The 21,661-nt window shown below is 44.2% G+C and overlaps 1 protein-coding gene across 3 annotated transcripts in view; it reads right to left on the bottom strand.

The window, feature by feature from the left end:
* The window catches only part of ZNF516 (zinc finger protein 516), a 100,327-nt gene extending 78,983 nt beyond the window's left edge, over positions 1-21,344 (bottom strand). Inside the window, exon 1 of one of the 3 annotated variants that reach the window (XM_039549130.1) lies at positions 21,209-21,344. The gene's annotated coding sequence lies outside the window, so the exon portion shown is untranslated. Of the gene's footprint in view, positions 1-1,666; positions 1,688-21,066; positions 21,144-21,208 lie in introns of those variants that run through there. The other 2 variants (XM_039549131.1, XM_019282551.3) reach the window with 2 other exon arrangements.
* Positions 21,345-21,661: the final 317 nt, after the last annotated feature.

The following is a 21,661-nucleotide window of genomic DNA, read 5'->3' as shown; positions in this document are numbered from 1 at the left end:
CAAACAAAAACAACCCTCTAGAAATTATGACACAGTAAAATACAAAGCACACACCCTTGCTATGAGAGGATGCCAATAAAAGACTGGAGCTTTGATCTTCTTTTCAACAGTCACACATACAGTGGCAGAAATATCCTTAACCCTCCAAAATATATTCAGCCAAGACTACAAGATGGTAGTGCTTTCTCAATAAGCATTAAATAGAGGATGACTTCACCGGAGAAGTCCTTTAATCCTTCCTGTATTACTTTGTTGTCTAAGCACATAGCAAAAACCTTCCTGTCTTACCTCTCCCTGGATGAGCGGAGAGCATTCTCTACAACTTGGATACAATAAACTGCAGTTCATTTTTCAAGTGTGGAATCAATATTGTTAAGTGGGAATCTGGGGGGGTTTTCCTTCCCTTGTATGAATGCTTGTAACCATTATTGAATCATTTCTCATCTTCTATCTTGCATAACATCAGTATTTGCTCTTTCAACTTTCATCTTTGTTTCTGCTGCATCTCCACTTTCAGAACCTGCTTCCAGACTCATTTTGGAGGCATTTAGTCATAGCAGGGTGGTAAAATCACTTCTTTGGGATGCTCATTTTGCGCTATGTTAAACAAACAAACAAAAAAAAGCACACCAAACATACTATAAAAAAAAAAAGTCACTTCCTGATACTTCCATTGATTTTTTTCCTCCTAAACTTTAGGGTGTTAGTGACTCAGCTCCCAAATGAAACTGATGCTGGAAAGCTGTCAGGAAACTATTTATATCTGGCAAGTTATTAAGTGTTGCAAATGTTTATGTTGTAATTTAGAGAAATTATCTGTTACCAATACTTCAATCGTCTCAATCACTGATTTCCTAACATTACACACCCATAACCGAAAAACAGATCAATATGCATTTGATAATCACCAAACATAAACTGCCCTTTTATAGTATTGATCAGCAGCTTTTTCTACACGTGCAGTAGTTCGAGGGAGTAACAGGCACTTGGCAGTATCAACACTGTGCTGACAGAAAGAAACTGGCTGGCACTCGTGCAACATCGTGTCAGTAGATACCACGTCCATCAAACACTGACAGTTTGGCAGATCAGATGCTCTCTGCCATAATGTCATAATGACTTCAATTTACTTCTGCGCAGCACCCAAAGGCTGCGATTTTATGAGCTATCCAAGTCTCTTCTCTTCAAGAACAAGACTCTTGCTTTTGCAACCTTGACAGCTTCATATATTTCCTTAAAGTTTCCTAGTAGGCATAACCAGAACAGTAAGAAACACAAAGCTGTTAACTGGTTTCCTCATAATTTGTATCAATAACTTAAGTTTTATTTAGCAATTAAAATTTCACGTGCAAATTTCAAACACTGGCAAGTTTCAATTACTGAAAAACAAACAGAAGCAGAAGAAGGAAACCTCATAAAAACCACTAAGGTAGCAGTTTTCATAAGCCCAAGCTCAAGAGGGCAGCCTTCACTCCTAACAGAGAAGTAAGATGCCAGCGTTCAACATCCAAGAATGTGCTTCCATGCATCAAGAGAGGCAACAACAGTTTTAATCAAGGATAGGCAGCAGCACAGAGGTGAAGCCTGGTGCTCACTCCTGTCCACTGTGGATAGAAGAAAGCCCAGGCAGCAGCATGTGTTCAGGCACCAGTGGGAGAAAACATACCTCACTGCATGAAGTCACCAAGATACCATCAGCAACTAGGAGATACTCAGGTATTTCCTCACAGTTACTCAGATGCTGAAACAGGGGCAATGATTGTGTCAGTCAACAGTTGAACTGAAACTGCTGTTTGAGTTTTGGCATAAAAATGCTACAGGTTCCTGAATCTGCACCAGCATTTTTAATTGAACAGGTATTGTTTTCCCTTCCTTTCCACCTCCCAACTCCCCCAGGTCTTCTCTGTTCGACAAGACAACGACTTAAATACTTTACATGGTCTTGAATAGCACAATTTGAATCCTTTCCTTTAAAACTTAACAAGTGGAACAAAGAGAAGTTCATCAAACCTATTCTTTTGTAAGAACAGAGAGACTTAGAATTGAGAAATCAAACATGGCTTCCTGCATGCAATTTTTCTGTTTGCCACAGGAAACATTTTGTTCTTGTAAAGTACAGGCAGCTAAACCTACACTTCTGGTAAAGTGTAGGTAGAAAAATCTACCCACCTGAAAGCTAAGACGGGGGGAGGAGGCAGGCTTTCCACCGGAGGACTTCAAAGCACTCCCCAACTCAAACAAAAATGTCTCAATGATTCCATGGAGGTGAGCCAACACCTCCAGGCTATAGTCCTGCCCTCAGGTCTCCACCTTTTCCACCCCTACCCCTCCACCAGGGCTCTGCCCTCCATTGCATGGCCACTACGAGAGACACCATGCCACAAGAGACAGGAGCTCTTTCTTATGAGATTTGGCTACTCAAGAAGTCTGGCCCACTGGGCTTGAAAGAAGAAGAGACCCATACAACACATGGCAGAACTTCCATGTTGTTGAATCAACATAAAGCAATAACACCTTCGTTGCAATTTGCACCACTGCGATGGTTACATCCTATGCACAGGGGGAAAAAATAGCTTGATTTTACCTTCAAATTTTATTTAAAAAAAAAGAAAACTCAACTGACTTTTCATTCACAGTAACAAAAACAATCCTAAAGAAAAGTTTATATAAGCTACCTCCCACCACAGTAAGTGATTGTTATATAAATACAGAGTAATTACATCTTAAAACCCCTGCTTTAAGAGACAGATCTCATTAATCTGAAGTAGGGTGCAAACTCTTTTTGTTATGCTGCAAAACCACTCCAGATTACTAAATCTGTAAGATCAGCTACTGTATGACCTAGCTCAAACATGCAGATGCCTGCTACACTGCAGGATGCCTCACCTGTCAGTAACCACAGGAAGAGTAACTAAGCACAGGACAATCAAATCTGACTGCACCCCGGTGACTGCATCCAGTTGGTCTTACCACACTTTAGTATACTTGCCAATTGCTACATCCCAACCAAATCCCTTCCTCCCCACCCTGGCAAAGTGACATAGGACATCTAGTGTGTTAATGATGTTTCTCAGCAGACCTGGTTTTCACAAATGTCAGTGTCACCACCACAAAAAAAAAAAAAAAAAGGCAATAAAGCACATGGATTAAATCCAAAAAGAGACCCAAAAAACCATACCTCTCAATACTGAATCAGCCACTCCATACCAAACCTTTCCGCTGAAGGAAGGAGTAGAGTAGGCTGGAACCCACCCGGGCCAGGATGTCTTGTTAAGGTCACCTCTCCACAAACAGGTCCCAATGAAGGGCCCAAGTGCATATACTGATGTGTTTAAAATAATTTTAAAAACCCAAACAAAAAAACAAGAAACAAACAAAACACAAAACAAAATGTTAAAATACCGTTTTGGTTTACCCAAATCATGTTATACTTGCAATACCATGCCCTGGATCTGGAGCATTCCAAACCCAATGTTTCATATTAAAACTAATCACCTCCTCCCAGATATATTCAATGATGATACACATTTTTGTAACATTTCTGCAGTTTTAACGAGGAAGAGTTAGGGTTTGGTTTCTTCAAAGAAAATAAAGTAATTCTCACTGACTTCTTTGCTTTGCAACCTTTCAACCACACAAGAGAGAAGAGCTGTCTTTGCAGTGACACCTGCAGTGACTCCTTCTAAGCACATATGCAAGATGGCAGTGTCAAAACATGCTTCCTAAAGTGATGCCTGAGAGAAGTTTTCGGCCAGAAGACATCCATACAGGAGTTGCAACATGAAAACTTGCAGAGGGGAGCGGATACGTGCTACCCTGCTCAACCGCCCCAGCTGCCACAACGGGGCATGTGGAGCAACCGGGCAACAAGATCTCACCCATGCTATGTCAGCACTGCATTTATTAAGCTGTTTTTCATTTATGCAAGTTGGTAATTCAGCTTTCCTAAACCTTCTTTCCCATTCCCCTTACTGCTTCAAGAAAAATCCACAGGAACAAGGAACAACCATTCCTGCCTGCTCCTTCTGTTCCTGACTTTGCATCTGTGGTTCTGCCATCCTTAAGGTACCTGGGCAGAAGCATCAGCTGGGGCCTGAGCCCTAGACCTGCAGGAGGGCTATCCTGCACACTGGTATTGCATCATATGCCAAACGAGGCTTTTTAATCATCCTGATGATGAAAGCTTCCCTTAGGGTAACTTCAGTGGGCTGCCTCAGTCCTCTCTGATTGAGCATAAATCACAGCTGACTTGGGAGGAGAACCAAGCACCTCGACGCCTTGAAAAACACAGCCAGTGGGGAGCTGTAAGGATGCAGACACTTTATAGATCTGAAAACTACATCTGAACATCAAATGCTAAATCTAGTGCTCGGGGGCACTGCGGATCTCTGACACTTCCAGGAGGACACTGAATGCATAAACTTATGGATGGATTACACACATTACACCAGTACACAAATACAGTGGTTTCATGCAGCAGGCAAACTGTTTCTCCTGCCATTTAACATAAACTACCTGCTTTTACACCCTAGTTAAGAACACTTCAAAAGAAGCACGGATAGCAAGCAATTATTTGAGCTCCAAAATTAGGCAACAGTGAATCACTGTCTCTGAAACTAAACCCCAAATTGTACAGACTGACCCACATGATCAAATCTTTGCAGTCAGTTCAATAGACTTCCAAGTGGCCACCAGCATCTGCCTACAGGGATCAGCCTGCTGGACCCTGTAGGAGGAGAGATAAATTACCAGCTTTGTACTCATGGCAAGCATGTTGATTAAATAAATAAATAAACAAATAAAGATCCATTTTATTATTGGCAGCATGGCATCCCCATGCAAAAACTTCAAAACCTCTTTTCATTTTGAGCTCACTCTAATATTAGTTAAAAAACTATCAAATCAACAGCATCTTTTAATGTTTAACCAAACAGCTACACTTGTCCCTGGTTAAACTCTGCCACACTGGAAAAGATCCAGAGATTAATTTGGTTGAATGAATTTGGCTTTTAACCTAGACAATAAAATTTACTAGTATAAAAGCTTAAATCCCAACTGGCAATGTAAGGATGCCTTAGGGTACACTCTGCTTCTTGCCAACACCACATATCCACCTTTAAAGCTTTAAAATAAATCTCTGACTTTTGTTTCTACATGTATAGGCATATACTATGTTTATACTACAAAAAATCAACACTAACTTGCAAGGGTTAAAAATATGATGCTTGCTAATGTATAACCTCAAAACTATAGAGGACTACAAATAACCTACTTCCACAAAACTGGAAATAGAAGGGAAAAAAAAATTAAATCTGCTCTTTACCAAGGTAAAAGAAGCAGAAATACTGAATGACTACAGGATTATGAAGTCACTCTATTAAATTGCATTGCCATCTTTGGCATTAAGCTCATCAAACACTTACTACTAGTCTAGCAAACACCTTTTTTTAACAATACTTAGCTAGGTGTCTTCTGTCATACTCGAGGAACTACAGAAAACAATCTCTGTTTCTAAAACCATCATCATGACAGTATTGCCTTCATTTTCCCATTACCCAGCAAGGCATATACCATTTTCTGTTAAAAACTGACCTCTTGTTTAAACAAATATATTCAGAGCATGCAGGTCTATGTCCTGTATAAACGGAGAACCAAACTGGCCCGGCCTACACCCCAGAACTGATTGGCAGGTGGAGATGGCGAAGAGTTGAGGAGAATCCAGCCCATAATGTCACGAAGGAAGCAAGGGGACAGACGCACATCACGTTGCACTGTCATAAACACAAAGTCTTCCACATCATTATGTGCAGCCAAGGAGGCACTTGCACCTACAGGGCTGCAGGTATTCTGTTTGCTTGACTTAAAACAGCACCAACAACAGACATGAAACCAACAATTTCTTATTTTTCAAATCCTGGCCTGGTAACACCAACACCCTTTTTTCTTTTTTTTTTCTTTGTGCATGTGTGTGTATGTGCCCGTGCCCAGGCAATGCTAAGCTTAGGGTACTTGAGTCATACGATCACCCTGTGGGGCCAAGCTGGGCCACCATTGCTAACACTGGCAAACTCCTACTCACAAGAAAGTGCCTCTCAAGTCAGCAAGACTCCTCAGATGAGTAACAAGTACTCACTGATGTCAGTAAAGATTACCCAGTGAGGGCTTTGAAGTCACTATTTTGTAGTGGGGCGTGTGTATGTGTATGTGTGTGTGCACATGCACATGAGCAGACATGACTCCCTGAAAGCCATGAATTCATCATTGACCTACAAAGCAGTATGGCTTACCGAGAAAAGCAGTCAGAAAGTGAGATAAATGACCCTATGCCATGACCTCAAGGAAGGAATAACCTGGGCGTAGGCGGTACCTATCGATACCAGGATTAACATGACTCAGGGAGTACAAGGCTGAAATAAAGTATACAGAGGAACAAAATAGACGCCATGAGCACACCTCCTTCTGCCAGCCCAGTTCCCTGTCATCCTGCTCCACTTTCTATGCCACAGTGCATATTCAGCACACCTAATGCCAAGCTCTAGCCTAATGTATGCTGATGTAAATTTAAACTAACATGACCAAAGTAACTGGAGAAACACCACCAAAATGCACAGTAACTGAGCAAGGTTTACTCTCTGGGGTCAAGTTGATGCAATGTCCTAAAGTAATGGAATTTGTATCATTTTCTGACCACTGTCTAGAAGAAACTACAATGCCATTTACATGTCCACAGCATGTGGCATTACTTCACTTCCAGCTGCACTGCTCAGAAAATATATAAAAGTAAGCTTTATATCTGTGTATATTTACTATGCCACACAGCTCTTACTAATAGGCTAAATTGCCAAAACCAGAAAGTCGCTGCTGCTGTTTGCAAAAGGAAAGTATCTTTGCAGTGAAAGAGAATTCCATACACAACACTTTTCCCCAGGGAAGAAAGCTGTACTCACCTGATTATACCCATGCTATATGGTATGCTGAACCTTTTCCTCCTTGGTCACTCATCTCGAGTGACTTTTCAGTACTACCCCTCTGTAATGGACACAATGAACCATCCTAGTATTTTCCAGGTAGCTGGCAGGCTAATTTCTGGAATGACCCAGGGACTCTGGCATTGACCACATTTCTAGGCACCCATGGAGTGATGCAGAACCAGAGCCCCATGGTGCTGTTTTCCTGCAAGCCTGGGGCAGGACTGGTTCCTGCACAGAAACCAGCTGAGTTTGGAGGAGAGCAGAGGGTACTTCCATAGGACCACCATGCAGGCAGCCTTCAGTACCAGGAAGATTGTGGCAAAATTTTGCCTCGTATTATGCACACACATTCAAATGCCAGGTGAGGATCAAACGCCAAAGTTGGCTTCCCCCCACTGCAGTAAAATGCACAGTAAATTCAATTCTAATAACATATTATTGTGAAGAGGACTGTGATAATTAACAGTCTTTTATTAGCACTTAATTTGACAGCAGATATGCTTTGGAGAACTTTAATGACCCCTTAATGGATCCCTACAACCACATGTACACAGACAAGATACAATCAAGTCCTGGGACTTATTCTCACTGTGTGTTTGTACACATCCCAGAACAGCAGCAACAGATCATCACTGCTACTGGGTGCCACCATATGACAACAGCTTATAATTATACTCTCTTGATAAATCATCATCTTCTGTAAGCCTAAACCGCTGACTTTGTGTCAGATAAAAACAGATGCCTGCAGTGTTTCCACGCACCTTTACCTGACCATCATGTTGTGGTTTGATGTAGAGGATGATTGTTAGCAAAAGGAACTGATCAGAGCTACAAAAGCCTGGAAAAGGGAACTGTTCCAAGTCCTCATTTTATCTCCTTTATAATGCTAAAAACATAAAGCTACTACTTCTTTTTAGGAGAGCAGAAACATTATACCCAGCACATTCTTTGCAAAAGTAGTCAGAGTTAAGGCTGTAGCAGTAAAAGTCATGTCTAGAAAATGTGCTTTCAGGACAGATTCATGACAGTATTCACAAAAAAGACGGGATGAACAACAGACTTCCCAAGTGCTTTTTTTCATGGCTGTTTTTGCTGACATGCATCTTTCACAAACCCAGCTAGTCCTAACAAATTCTATTCATTAACAGTAATTTCTTTGTTTCCTTTCTTAAGGAAGTTTGCTACCAGTGCTAAAAATTAATCAGTCTTAGGTGGCTGTTAGCATCATGCCTGACATCCTCCCAACCCTTCTGTGCCAACAGCCTGGTTTTTCAGCATAGCTTCATCCTTCTCACAGGCCCCTTGCAACACCCGAATCGCTCCTGTTTTCATTCTGAACACAAACCTGCTCCACTTCATATTCCTCCTCCAAAAACTCTCATGCTCAGCATGCCACATCCACCCACTCATCCCAAGTCTCTGCCACCTTCAAGTTCAGAAGTGTGCAACAGCCAGGAAAAAGGGATTGCAGAGCAAAGTACACCTAGGGGACAAGAGACAGGAAAGAAGTCTACAACAAACGGTGATTTGTGCAGAAGAACCAAGTCTTAAGTCCCTCCAAGTAACAACACAGAAGAAAAATTCAGTTACCCCATGCATATGCAAACACGTGCTTGACCAACCTCCTCTTCTTCTTCTACTTAACATCTCCTCTCCACAACCACCACCACTTTAATTTCTCCCAGAGCCTTGATGAAGCAGGACTGCACATGCTAGGCACCAGACAAAACACCAGGTATCTCCCATATCCTGCTCGTACACAACTCTGCACACACCCCATCTCATTCTGGTGCTGCTGCAGGACGGCAGCAACCACCCAGCAGACCAGTGCCACAGGAAATAAAACAAATCTCAGTCAGACCCCATTAACGCATCCCAGACAGTGACATCCAGCAACACTGTTCAGGGACGAGATGACCAACGGAGCCCTGGCCACAACCTCAGCCTCACCACTCATGAAGAAATGGATCACCAAAGACAATGATTCTTCTGCTACCTTAATGCAGGTAACTACAGATTCCTGCCATGGTGATTTCTGATGAAACAAAGACGCCCACCTACAGAAACTCAGTGCCCCTAGGTACAGGGGAAAGTGGTCCTCCACCTTCAACAGTCTTCCTGGACACTCACAGCTCCTCCAAACATCCATTTTCTCCTCTTTATTTCTGTACGATCTTGTTACTGTCTTTTTTCCTTTAAGGCTGTGTTCAGCTCATCACACCCCGTTTTCCTCTCCTCCAGCTTTTGTCGTGCCTGCTGCTTGCACCAGCTCTTCATCACTTCCGAGCGAAGAGACCAATGCTGATGCCAGACGTGAAACGGCTGAGAGATCTTTATGAGTGAACCAGCTCATACTGGCACAGCTCCGCTATCCCAAACACAAGGTGTAATTATCTTACTTGTGGGTGGAATTACACGAGGAGTAGTTCTGGTTATCTGGTCTTCAATAGACTTCACAGAGCTGCCGTAAGATTCCACAAGAATTGAGTTGCTAGTCAAAATCCGTAAGACCCTAACAGCATGGGAGGAAAGTAGGGAGGACTGTGTGAAGAGCATTTTTATTATTCGTCTGCTAAATTATTTTCCTACCTTCACATACTGCTACACTGACACAGATATTTTCTTTTTAAAAGAAGGGAAGATTCAAGTTCAAAACTTCATTTTGCATATTAGAATGAGAAACTGATATTTAAGCCCTTCAAATACTGTTATCTTCTTCAAACTGTAAAATACAATGAATAAAGCAGAATAAACCAGGTTTGTAAGAAAACAAAAATCTGTCTCGTCTAGCATCTTCTTAGCTGTCAGACTCTCAACTCTGATCATCTTGGCCTTTTTCTTACATATTGAAGAGAGTTTAGTTTAAGAGAGAGTGCTCTTCTTCCACGCGGATCACAGATGACACAGACTGTACCAAGCAATGGGTTTTTTTTTCCTGTTCAGAGGAAGTACCACCTCAGAGGACAGCATTCCCAATCCCACTGAGCCAGCACGACAGCTCCCTACACACTCCAGACTAACCTGCTCTGGTCTGCAAGCTGAACTGCAGGAGAAAAGACTTGGAACCAAAATTCAGACAAACTTCTTGACCCTGGTCACTGGCCTGGACCACTTGTCCTTCATCAAGTCCATTACACTCTCTCTCCCATCCCCCAGGAGCACAAAACTCAAAGAGCCACATTAAGCAGGTAACCATCTGTCTTCCTCTCCAGCCTGGTGATACAAGTCTTGATCCTCGGATACCAGTGACAGAACCTGCACGAAGCTCGGACAAGCCTTCTGCAAGGACATTAGAAGACCTAGTCTTTAGAAGGGTAAGAATCTTTTATATCTCAAGGTTCCCGTTTCTTTCCCTTTCACCAGCCTGCCAGACCAGCCAGTCCCCAGAGGATTCCTTTTAAGTTCATATCTTCCACTCCTTTAACAAAAGAAGTCAGCATTTCTCTTCTTAAACTTCTTGTTCTCCCCCTTATTTTCTGTCAGAGCCAAGGACACAAAAACAATTATGGTTCTCTCCACCAGTCCTGTGCAGTGCTCCACATCCAGCTAAAAAGTTGCAGAAATGCTCACCTGCTATTTCATTGCATTTCACTTGGCAAGTATTGAAAAGCCAAATAAATGTCACTCGGTTATCTCAAGCTGTACGTCAGGACAAGGTAGCAAAGAGTGTGAAAGTCACAGCATCTCCCAAGCTAGATACCAGAAGATAAGAGTAATATCTAAAGGGCTCCATCATGGCTGTCATCCTTTTATGAGGACTCAGAGGGGATGGCCTGGTTTGCAACTCCATCCCTACCTCAGAGACAAATGTGTGATCTGCAATAAACAGGTCGGAGTTAAAGGATTTTGTCATGCAGAGGTACACACAGTTTTTGCGCAGGTTAGAACAGGACACACAAAAGCCTCCAGTCTGTTGCATAGACTGCACATCATACACATTGTTGTGAGCGAGAAATGCCCTGGGTTCTGCACTGAAACAGGAGACACAACAGCAGGCAACTCAGCAGCAGGAATTTTAAATTTTCTTAGCGGCCTGCATGAATTTCACAATTATTGTTTTGTACCATTTTTCAGACTTTTAACAAGCCAAACCACCCCTTTACAATACCTAGGCTCCTTAGACATCTACTTCAGAATGTAAAAATCTGAGGGGAAAGGCTGCCCACAATCTAGAAGCCACTTTTGAGCTCCAGACAACCTCCTTATAAATCCATGAAACTTCGAAGTGAAATATTAGCAATCCTCGCCTTTTGCACTGCTTACTTTTGTGATGGCAACCTATAATCCCTAATCAACCTAGAAAATAAATGACCGATAAACCAATCTGCTTGTAACCCCATTAACAGATTCTGGCTTCAGTATCAACAGGGTAATTTGCTGAGACTATTTTTAATCCCAACTGCTAAACCATTAATCCCACAATTTCCACATAGTATTTCCACCACCCCCCAAATTTACTCAAGGTTACCAACAATTTTGCAACTCATTAAAAAGCAGATAAATAAGTAACATTTGCAAATATACACCTCCTGGCACTGGAGAACTGAGAGACTCCGATTACTTGGTTGATCCCGTTAAAGCCATTACTTTCTAATTGGAAAGAGTCATTCAGAAGCAAAGCTGTGTGTCTGGCATGTCACTTGACACCTGGTATGTACCGCTCATGATAAGATGAACTCTCCAATATGCTTGCCACAATGAAAAGAAGTGGGTTATTTCATCACACCACTGATAGTCACAGCTCTCTTCTAAAATCTGTTCAAATTTATTGGGACCAAGGTTATCAACATAAATTGTCATGTTTTCTCAAACTGGCTTTAAAATATTCTTCAACTATCATTATTAATGTCAATATAAATTATGCATTGAAGATCACAGCATTCATTACTGAGGTAAAATTTATCTGGAGGGAAAGAAAAAAAAAAGAGACAGAGCAAATCTAATTAAAGTATTTACAGATTTCATACAGCTTTTCTCTTTAGTGATGAAAACACTTCTTTAAAAAAGGTCTTAAAATAAGCATTCACAGAGCCATCAAAAACAGTACCAAGAAAGCATTGTGTTAATCAGCTAAAGGTACAGTTACACACAGGATGTTGCAAAGGGACTGATGTGATGATAATACATGAGCCTGGTAGTTTATCCAAGGATGTATCAATGTGCTAGCACAACAGTCTGGAAGACGGACCCTTGGTTTCAAGTAAGCAGCTACACACAGGAGGAAAAGCTGTATTTAGTGTTGGAAGGGTGGTGTTTAATGTTCCTTTCAACTTCTGTAAATTACAACGTCAGCCATTCCTAATTAGTATACATTAGTATTCAAACACCACGTTGAAATTAGAAGCTTAGCAGTTTTTCGGTACACTTATAGACACTTCAGACAAACACATGAATAACCTTGTTGAAACATTTTAGAGTCCCAAGGTTAAAAGAAATTACTTTAGGAGACAGATGGTGAGCAACCGGTACCTCAGTGAGGAGTGCCACTGACTTTTCAAAGTTCTCACGCTACGCACCGTATGGGGCTGAGTCTATTTACTGCACACTTTGGAACTTTGCAGTAGAGCCTCAATCTCCTGAAACCCCAAAGATGTGCATAGATAGGATGGCACAGGGGAAAGAAAGCCTAAAAATACAACACACAGGGAAATCCAAAGGGAAAATAAGATATCTTATTTCCCTAACTGCATAGTTTAAGTCAATCCTTAAGCTGCCTGATTCATGGTTTTATCATACTTGTGGCTGCCAATGCTGGTACCAGCTCACCAATACAGGTGCCTCAGAGTCTACCGCAAAGGAAGCCAGAATGCATCCATTAAAATAGACAACTAAGCAACCTCTGTGTAAAGACTGGAGGACGGGGGCGGGAGGGGGAGAAAGACTTTGCAAGCACACACTCAACCATCAAAGGAGCAGCTCTAGTTTCAGCCAGCAGAGACTGTAACACCTCACCCCGCAATCCTTTACAACACACCGTGTCACTGGCTATTGTTCATAACTCTTCCCGCAAACCATTTCAACATTCAGAGAATGACTATTTCTTAAGGAAATTATTTCAGAAGGGAAAAATATTGCTTACTCATGAACCTGGTATCAGTGTAACAATGAAGCAAAACAGCTACAGACAATTACATTGCACAATCTTAAATGCATCTTTTATTGTACTAGATTTCAGAAAAAGAACATTCTGAAACACTGAAATAAATCAGAGAATAAATGTGACTTGTTGTCAGCTCATACAATATGGGTTAAATGCTACCATATGGTGAGTGCGCACACGTTACCCTTTTAAAAACAAAGAACATGGCTAATTTCATTCCCAAATCTATTTTTAAATAAGTAAACGTGATCATTTTAAAATTAGGCTACAATTGTGACTAGAACACCTCAATTTCCACCAGCTTCTCTCTTTCTTTCTTTACTGAAAACTAACACCACTTCACTGCTCACCATCTTTTTAAAAAAGGCAAGGAAAAATTACTATTCAGTCAGCTTTATCCCTGTAAAAAGCCAACATAAGCATTTCTATGCAGTGTAAAAATAGTGACAAGCCAACTCACCGTTCTTCCTTTCTTATACCTGCCGGAGAAGCAAAGCATGCGTGCGTGCGTCTGTGTGTGTGTGTGTGTGCAGTACGTTAAAACTCACTGACATACGATCCGGTTTTCAGCAAACACTCACAACAGGACCTGCCCAACAGACAGAGCTCTCACTTTCTCTGCACCCCCCAGCATGTACTGAGACATACAGTTTCAGTACACTCCCAGCCAAAAAAGAACAAAAAAAAAAAAAAACAAAGGAAACACGTATGAAATACACACAGGGTAGCTGAAGCGGATGCTGTTGGTTTGAAAATTGTCTGTCTAGCCTCTGTGCTGAATATTTGTTTTTATCATTATACCATAAATGAAACATGTCAGGAGTCTAAAAATAGCTACAAATTGTAATTACATATGCTTTGTAGTTTCTATTTTACTTTGAAAAGAAGATTAAAAGCTAGATCATTTTAGAAACCGGCCTTAAAGATTTGGGGAGCCACAAAATTCTTCTACTTTGCAATTTGAAGTACACTGCTGGAAAGCATTTCCTTTGGGACATAAATATGACAGCCCCAACATGGAGAAGCAAGCTCCCAACACCACACAGTTAGATGGTGAGAAAGAAAAGGGAGAATAGCAGACAAAGCAAAAAGTAATTTCTTAGAGATTCTAAGAGTGCCCTGATTACAGATGTAATACTATAAGCTTTAATTAGGAGCTAAGTGCTGTGTGCTAAATTCATCCCCACATCCAGTGCTGTAAATTCAGTCACCCTACTAAAGTTACCTTGGGTTTTGCCACGACGGTACAACAGCAATGCCAGGCCTACAGCTTCTCCAACATAATGAAATGCGGATTTTATTGAACAAGCGTTAAGCTACACAATATCCTGATGATACAAATTAAGTTCTTTTCCATATGTAATCACTTAAATGAAAGGTTAGCAAAAATGAATTTTAAGTAGTTCTCAGAAGGTAAGCAGTCTTGAATGCACAGAAAAGAGCCTCTGTTCCTCCATGACTTAAAACAGTTTAGACCAGCGTCTTCAGCAGCCCTGTCCCAGTGTCCCTGTAATGGACACTATGTGCAATATTAGCTCACAACCTGGGAGTGGTAAATAAACAACTTATCTCACAGCAGACCTGTGCTACTGCTATGAGACCTGCTAGAATTTATTGGCAAGAAATAGTTTGGTAGCAACTTATGAGATGCAAGTTCTGTCCATCCATGCACTAACTTAATCTCAGAACACACGCTTAATGCCTCGTGTTCAGCACAAGGCGCTGTTGCCGTAATGCAGTTTCAGAAACACAAGGAGAAACTGCTAACACCAAGTGTGTAACAATGCTGACGGGGCTCTGCAGATAACCAAGATGTACACAACATCAAAAAATGAACAACCAGCGTTGAGTAATCATCACACCAAAAAAAAGAGAGCTCGCTGGCTTCAAATGGTAAAGCAGGTTCAGCAGATCAAGAGACCAAACATTTGCTGACTAATAGTTAGGTAATGAAAGTAAACATTTGTAATGAAGTCACCATCCTAATGAAAGCCGTGGCAGTGTTAACTACCTGGACCATAATCCACTAGCAAGTCTTAGTGCGGGCTCACTAACATAATATTTACTGGAATCGCTCCTGGTGGAAAAGGAAAGGAAGTTTCATTTACTTTCAACATAGAATTGACAATCAAGAAATATTGCTATCTGTTAAGTCATTCTAACTCCCAAGTATTGCACAGTTTCTGTGCAGTTACAGTGGGTAACTGAAAAACAGAATTTTGCCTTCAGTGTCTGATTCAGAACAGCTTTATCCTAGCACTGAAGTGTATAAATATTTGCAGCATGTAAGATGTCTGCTTTGAAAAAGCAATGTTGCTCCAAGTTTCAAATATTTATATTGCAGATACCTAATCAAATAAATGTGACTTTTTTTTTCCTGTTTTTTTGCCACACTGTGATTAGGTATCTGGATTAAGTTTATGGCTAGAGAAAAAGAAATGACCATAGTAAGTTTTAGTTGATTAACTGCCAATATAACTAAGGATTTCGGATTTGCATACAGAAACTGTAATTCCACCCAGAATCACCCTCATGCAACTCCCAGTAGTCAGTGGGAGTGGAAAAGCTGCTTATTATGGGGCAGCAGTGGATTCACAAGCAACAAGTCAGTTTTTAGGACTTCTTTAGTACATGCTCTTACCCAACTGAAGAACATCACATGGCTGTGAAAAACAGTAGTAAGTCCATTTCTCCTTTCTGTGCAGAAATCCAATGCCCATTTGGGCTTGAAAGGTATGTATCTACAAATTCATACTTGTGTCTCAAAAACTTAAACAGGCACATTTTCTTGTGAAATCTGCAAGCTTGGACAAGTTGCTTCCTGCAAAATGCAATCACTTTGCATTTCAGCTTTCTATTTTGATGACTTTTAAGAAACAGTACAGTCAAACCCAGATTTCCAGTTTAAGTACACATATGCAGACTTCATCACTGGTCTCAATGAAAGCTTATGCACTGGATTATTCTACATACTGCATTTAATTCCAGAGAACTCCTGGAAGTTCTTGGCACAAACTGAAGTCTTCACAGAAGTTAGGCCTTTCAAAGCTGACAGGTTTTGGATCATACTAAATGCAGATGCCCTTCATTAGATGGGACCTCAGCATAAAACTCACCAGATCTTAATCACAGAGAACTATAGATAGATGACTATAGATAACTCTAGTTCTAGGTAACTGCAGACAGATAATACTTATCGCTAACTATATACATACATATAACTATACAAGGTAATAGTTATAGGTAATTAAAGATAACTGTTGAAGTCACCTGCACACAAAGACCTTAACAAAAAAATCCAAATAAACAGGCTGCCCAAAGTTTTTAAGAGTTGGTAACTACACCATTTCTATGACGATACTCTTCCAGGCTGCCCCCTCTGGTGTAAGCACCCACAGCAAAGGTGCATTTTAAAGGTTACTCATTTTTCAGTCAACTGAAGCCAACAGCCCAGCTTCTGAAGGTGATCTGTAAGATGTTAAAACATAAACATCCTCCTTTGCTAAAACAAGGATCAATTCAACAGGGAGAGATTCAGAACAATGGCACAATAGTTTTCAACTCCTTCAATGAATGCTTCTGTACTGATAATTGCTATTATTAAATCTTGGTGACAGCATGATACTATGACCAATTATAAAATCATAAAATTAATCTAATTTTTAAAGCAAATACATTAGTCACTGCCACAGGAAAACTTTAATCTACAAAATGTTGTTCCATTCTAGGCAGAGAGAGTTACTGAGGTCACTTGCAAGTAACAATAGGTAGATTTCACCCTAGTGATGTAAACTCTTTTCTATTCTGTGATGCACAGAGAAATAGTCCTTCACATTCATAGAGGAACTAATACATAGTTTGTCTGGTACAGAAGTTTAGAAGGTTGTGCTAAGCTTAGATAGGTGCCACGCTAACAAAGATCACTCCTCTCCTTAAACATGTTTTAGATTATTCCTTAGGACAATGTTATTCTCACTGATGCTTTGTTTTTTCTCTCCCTTCTGTAAGCATTATCTTTGCATATTAAACTAACAGTTTAGAGGGGGCGTTATAATGCCCTATTGTTCACACAGACTCCACAGTACTTATCACTAACTAACTAGGTGTCACTTCAACACCACTCAGTTTTATAGGAACTAAAGGCTTGAAAACAAACCCCAGGCAAGAATTTCTAGAGATAGCTAAAAACCAGTTTACACCAGGAGCTAGTAAAGGTGTTCTTGTGCCAGTAACACAGAGCCCCATGCAAATGACTTTATTATACAAAACTCACTCAAGATAGCTACAGCAGCTGCTCTTGTGAAAAGATGTCTCCTGGAATATCCGCACCTTGATACTAATTACACCTTGCTCCTACGCAACTTCAGCTTCCAGTTTCAACATGAGGAAAGCTCCAAAAACCACTGTGGCCCACCCCAGTGGGACAAAGTTGGGATGCACAGAGTAGCAAATGACCAGGCTGATGATTGTGGGTTTGCTGTGACAGAGGTAAAGGACACGCTGGTGGAGAAACGAAGCAACAACATTCTCTAACAAACGACTCATCCCAGCCAGCTGCCATGGACAAAGGGACTGGAGCAAAACTCCCAATATACTCCACGCTGAGAGGAAACTTTTGTTATAATCACCATCACCCCTCCCTGGCACTGCTCCCCCCAAAAACAGCCAACACCTCTTACAATGCAGTTATTTTCGACCCACTGGCAGCAGCGAGCCTGGGGGGCAAGCACATGGGGGCCTCACTAGAGAAGCCCAACATGCACTACCACCCACACCCACTCGTGGGACACAGCCACAAACACGGGGGCACGAGCACACACACGCACCTGCTTCAATGAAGCATTCCCCTTCCCTGCAGCCATGTGAGCCTCACTGCCATGCACACACATACCCAGCAGGACCTGCAGGCACACACATCTGGCTCCCATGCAGCAATGCAACATACCCCATCCCTGCCTTGCATCTGTGCACACACACTCCTATCCACCTGCCACAACGCCCCTCCCAGCCCTGCGTGCACCTGTCCTGCACGCAGCACCCAGCTCCCCAGCAGGTACATGTACACACTCCCCCGGCCCCATCCACATATCCCTCGCAGGGCCGGGGGGGGGGGGGGGCAGCTGAAGGTTACTGCCCTCCCACAGGGTCAGCATCCTCCTGCTTGGCCCAGGACACACAGGGCCTTAAAACACTGCTGGAAAGCAATGGTCAAAAATCAGGACACACATCACATCTCACAAAATAAAACTCAGCTATCATCCCACCCACACACCATGCCCAGGGATGGGGGCACAAAGGAAATCTGACGGAAGATTTTGAAAAAGACTCCCGCTCCCAAATCAAAATCAACCCATGTTATGCCACTCAGCTTTTGCTTAAAATTACGCTTTTTTTTTGGGGGGGGGGGGGGGGGAGAAGCCAACGAAATACACGGTTGCCAAGTCGAGTTAATGAAAAACCCTTTGGCTGTTAACTCATTTAGTGCAGCAAGCATGAAATAAAGTCCGTGGCATGGGGCCAAAGCGCAGCGGCCCTTTGCCGGGCAGGCTTCTGGGACCTCTCCCCGGCCGCCGAGGAGCCGGCCCGGAGCACGGCAGCCAGCCACCAGCTTTGGGGGGAGAATCTCCAGAAACCGGTGAATCAGCCTCAAAATGATAGTAAGGTTAAAATAAACCCTGCAAAAATCAAAAGATCGATGGCCCCGCCAGGCCCGAGGAGCTTTTTCATAAAGGCACTTTTGCACCCACTTCCAAAAAAAAGCCGGATCCCAGCGCTGCGGGGGGAACGGCGAGCGGACACCAGTAACGAGGGCGGGCCGGGGGTGCGCTCAGGGCAGGGCAGGGCAGGGCAGGAGGAAGGCCGGGGAAAGGCGGCGGCACGGCGGCTCCTCGTCCCACCTCACCGCGCCCCGACACCCCGGGGCCGAGCGGAGCGGAGCGGAGCGGGGCCGGGCCGGGCCGGGCCGGGCGGTGGCAGGGGGCGGGCCCGCGGGCTGGGGCCGCCCCGGCGGGGCGGGGCCGCCGGCGGGCGGGGGCTCGGCTCGGCGTCCGTCCGGCCCCGTTTCCCAACCCCGCCTCACCGCGGCACCCCCGCGTCCCTCCCCGCCGAGGAAACTTCTCCGCTCGCTGGGAGAGTTCGGCTCCCCAGCCGGGGAGACGCTGGGTGCGGGCGGGGGGGGGCGGCGGGGAGCGCCCGGCGATGGGGAGCGAGGGGAGGAGGAAGAGGAGGGGAGGAGGAGACGGTGAGAGAGTTGCGCCTCTCCCCAAAAAGGGACTTTGACCCCGTACCACTCTCCGGCGGACCGCGAATTACATATTTTTGTCACAGGTCGGATCCTAACGCACGTCGACACAGCGTCTAATTTATGAACTCATCAGCCTAATTTCATTATTTAATCATGCGCCCAGCAATCGTGTTTCCTTAAGAAAGGACTGACCTATTTTTGGCTGGAGATAAACGATCATGTTAACAGATGTTAATCTTGTAATCTGTTTTTCCTGTAAGCACTTCGCATACCCGCGTTTCAGACATTTAAAAAAAAAATTTAAAAAATCTTGCCCAAACGACTTGACGTCACGATTCAGTTATTATTTAAAAAAAAATAAATAAATCTCGCAGTGGTTTCAAAGACATTAAATCTTTTTCACTTTATAAATGCTGATTTGTTCTGCCTCAACTCCCACAGGCTTTTATTTGCATTTCAAATTCCACAGGTTACACCAGTCGCCTTTTCAGAAAATGTACACCAACAATAAGGCAGCAAATGGGAGGGGGGGGGAGGGGAACCCTGCATCTGGATTAAATAAAGAAGAGAATTAATGTTTCGAAAATAGTCCGAGCAAAATGATATTTGCACGTCCAGTGCCCAAGCGCCTCAGTATCTATAGGGGTAATGTAAAGGATAAGCTGTGGGCACACACAATGCGCATTCCCCAGAAGATCCCTGTCTGCTGCTGGGAGCTTATTAACGCTCCTAATAAATGGTGCTGACTCCAAACCGACACTTTTCGGCTTAAAACACAGGGTTTGTCTCCAGCAGTTAATTGCAGAGGTTAGCTGGTTTGAGGGGAAAAACAACGGCCGGCTGTCATGCTCCACACGCCTCCCCACACGTACTGCCAGTTTTAGCACCCCACCTTCTTCCCTCATAGCAAAGTTTACCCATCCAAACTTTCCTCAACTTGCCCAAGTGCTTAATTCGCATTAGGATCGCGACTCGGCGCTATGCTAATGATCACCGAAGATAGTAATGGGGGGAGGGAGGGAGGGACCAGGAGGAGGAAAGCTTTTATAGCACAAAATGTCTGGAACTGCATTATTTCTGTTCTTCTTTTCTCTCCCTCCCTATCTCTCTCCCCTTCCTTCCCTCCTCTCGCCCCCCCCCCTTTTTTTTTTAACATGTACATTAAACTCCCTGCCTCCCTCCCCCACTCCACCCGCATCAAACGGGCTATTTTTCCTCTTCTGGAAATAATCGCTACGGAGACATTGTCCTCCGAGTCCTCCTCGCTGTCTATATGTGAATAATTGTTTTTTCTGCCCGCCCACCCCCAACTTCCTTTGATAAACTGTGTACTTCTCTAACGGGGATCACGCAGCGACCGACTCGCCACGGAACCGAGTGCGACTCGCAAACAAGGGGGGGGACACACACGGACCCAGCCCCACATCGGGTATTTCACGCACACGCTGGATCAATATTAGCGGGGGTGGAGGGAGAGAAGGGGGGAACAACCCACTGTTAATAATTGAAGTGGCTACTCGGGGCTCGACGACCCATCACCCACCTTCTTCAGCCGAAGCTTTTTACTTTAAAGTGCGGCAATTTGTTCTTTGTCTCTTAATGGATTAATATCGCAGTCCGCCCCCCCCTCAACGCCCCTGACGGAGCGTACAAAGCCAAAAGGCTCCCGGACCCCGCAGGGCTTCCCCCACCCCCCGGCACCACCACTGCAGTAAACCCGACCTCCTCCTCGCGGAACAGCGCAAAGTTACCATTTTGGAGCTGCTCCGATGACCAGGGGGACAGTCCCCGTACCCGGGGGGAAGCGCGAAGTTGAGGGATTTTTTTCCCCCCAGGGGCACAGACCGAGGACCCCCCGCCCCCCGGGCCATCCCCCGCCCCGCCGCCCCTCACCTCCTGCGCGGCCGGCGGCGGCAGCGTTCGGGGAAGGGCGCGCCGAGCCGCCCTGAAGGTGAAACCACGCGCCGCATGCGAGCGGCGCCGCGCTGCACATGATCCGCCGAGCGGCTCCACTGGCGCGGGCGGGGGCGGCCCCGCCGGCCCCCGCCGCGCCCCGCGCCGCGCACCGCCCCCGCCGCGCCCGCGCCCGCCGCGCCCCGCCCGCCCCGCCGCGCGTCCCCCGGCGGTCGCGCTGGTGTGGCCGGTGCGGATCCCGCACGCACACGCCCGGGACCATTGTCTGCGCGGGGCAAAGTTGGGGCGCGGGTGCCGCCGCCCCCGGGCGCTGCGGGAGCGCGGGGGGGAGGAAGGCGGGCGCCGCGTTGTGCGGGCGCGGAGTGGCGCTTCTGCCCACCGGCGCTCCGGTTCCCACGTACCTCCTCCGCTGCGAAAGGTGCGGGCTGGAGT

This window comes from Corvus cornix, chromosome 2, assembly GCF_000738735.6.
Source record: "Corvus cornix cornix isolate S_Up_H32 chromosome 2, ASM73873v5, whole genome shotgun sequence".
Taxonomy (NCBI): domain Eukaryota; kingdom Metazoa; phylum Chordata; class Aves; order Passeriformes; family Corvidae; genus Corvus; species Corvus cornix.
Note: the sequence above shows the minus strand (reverse complement) of the source record. Positions and strands in the feature narration are given on the sequence as shown.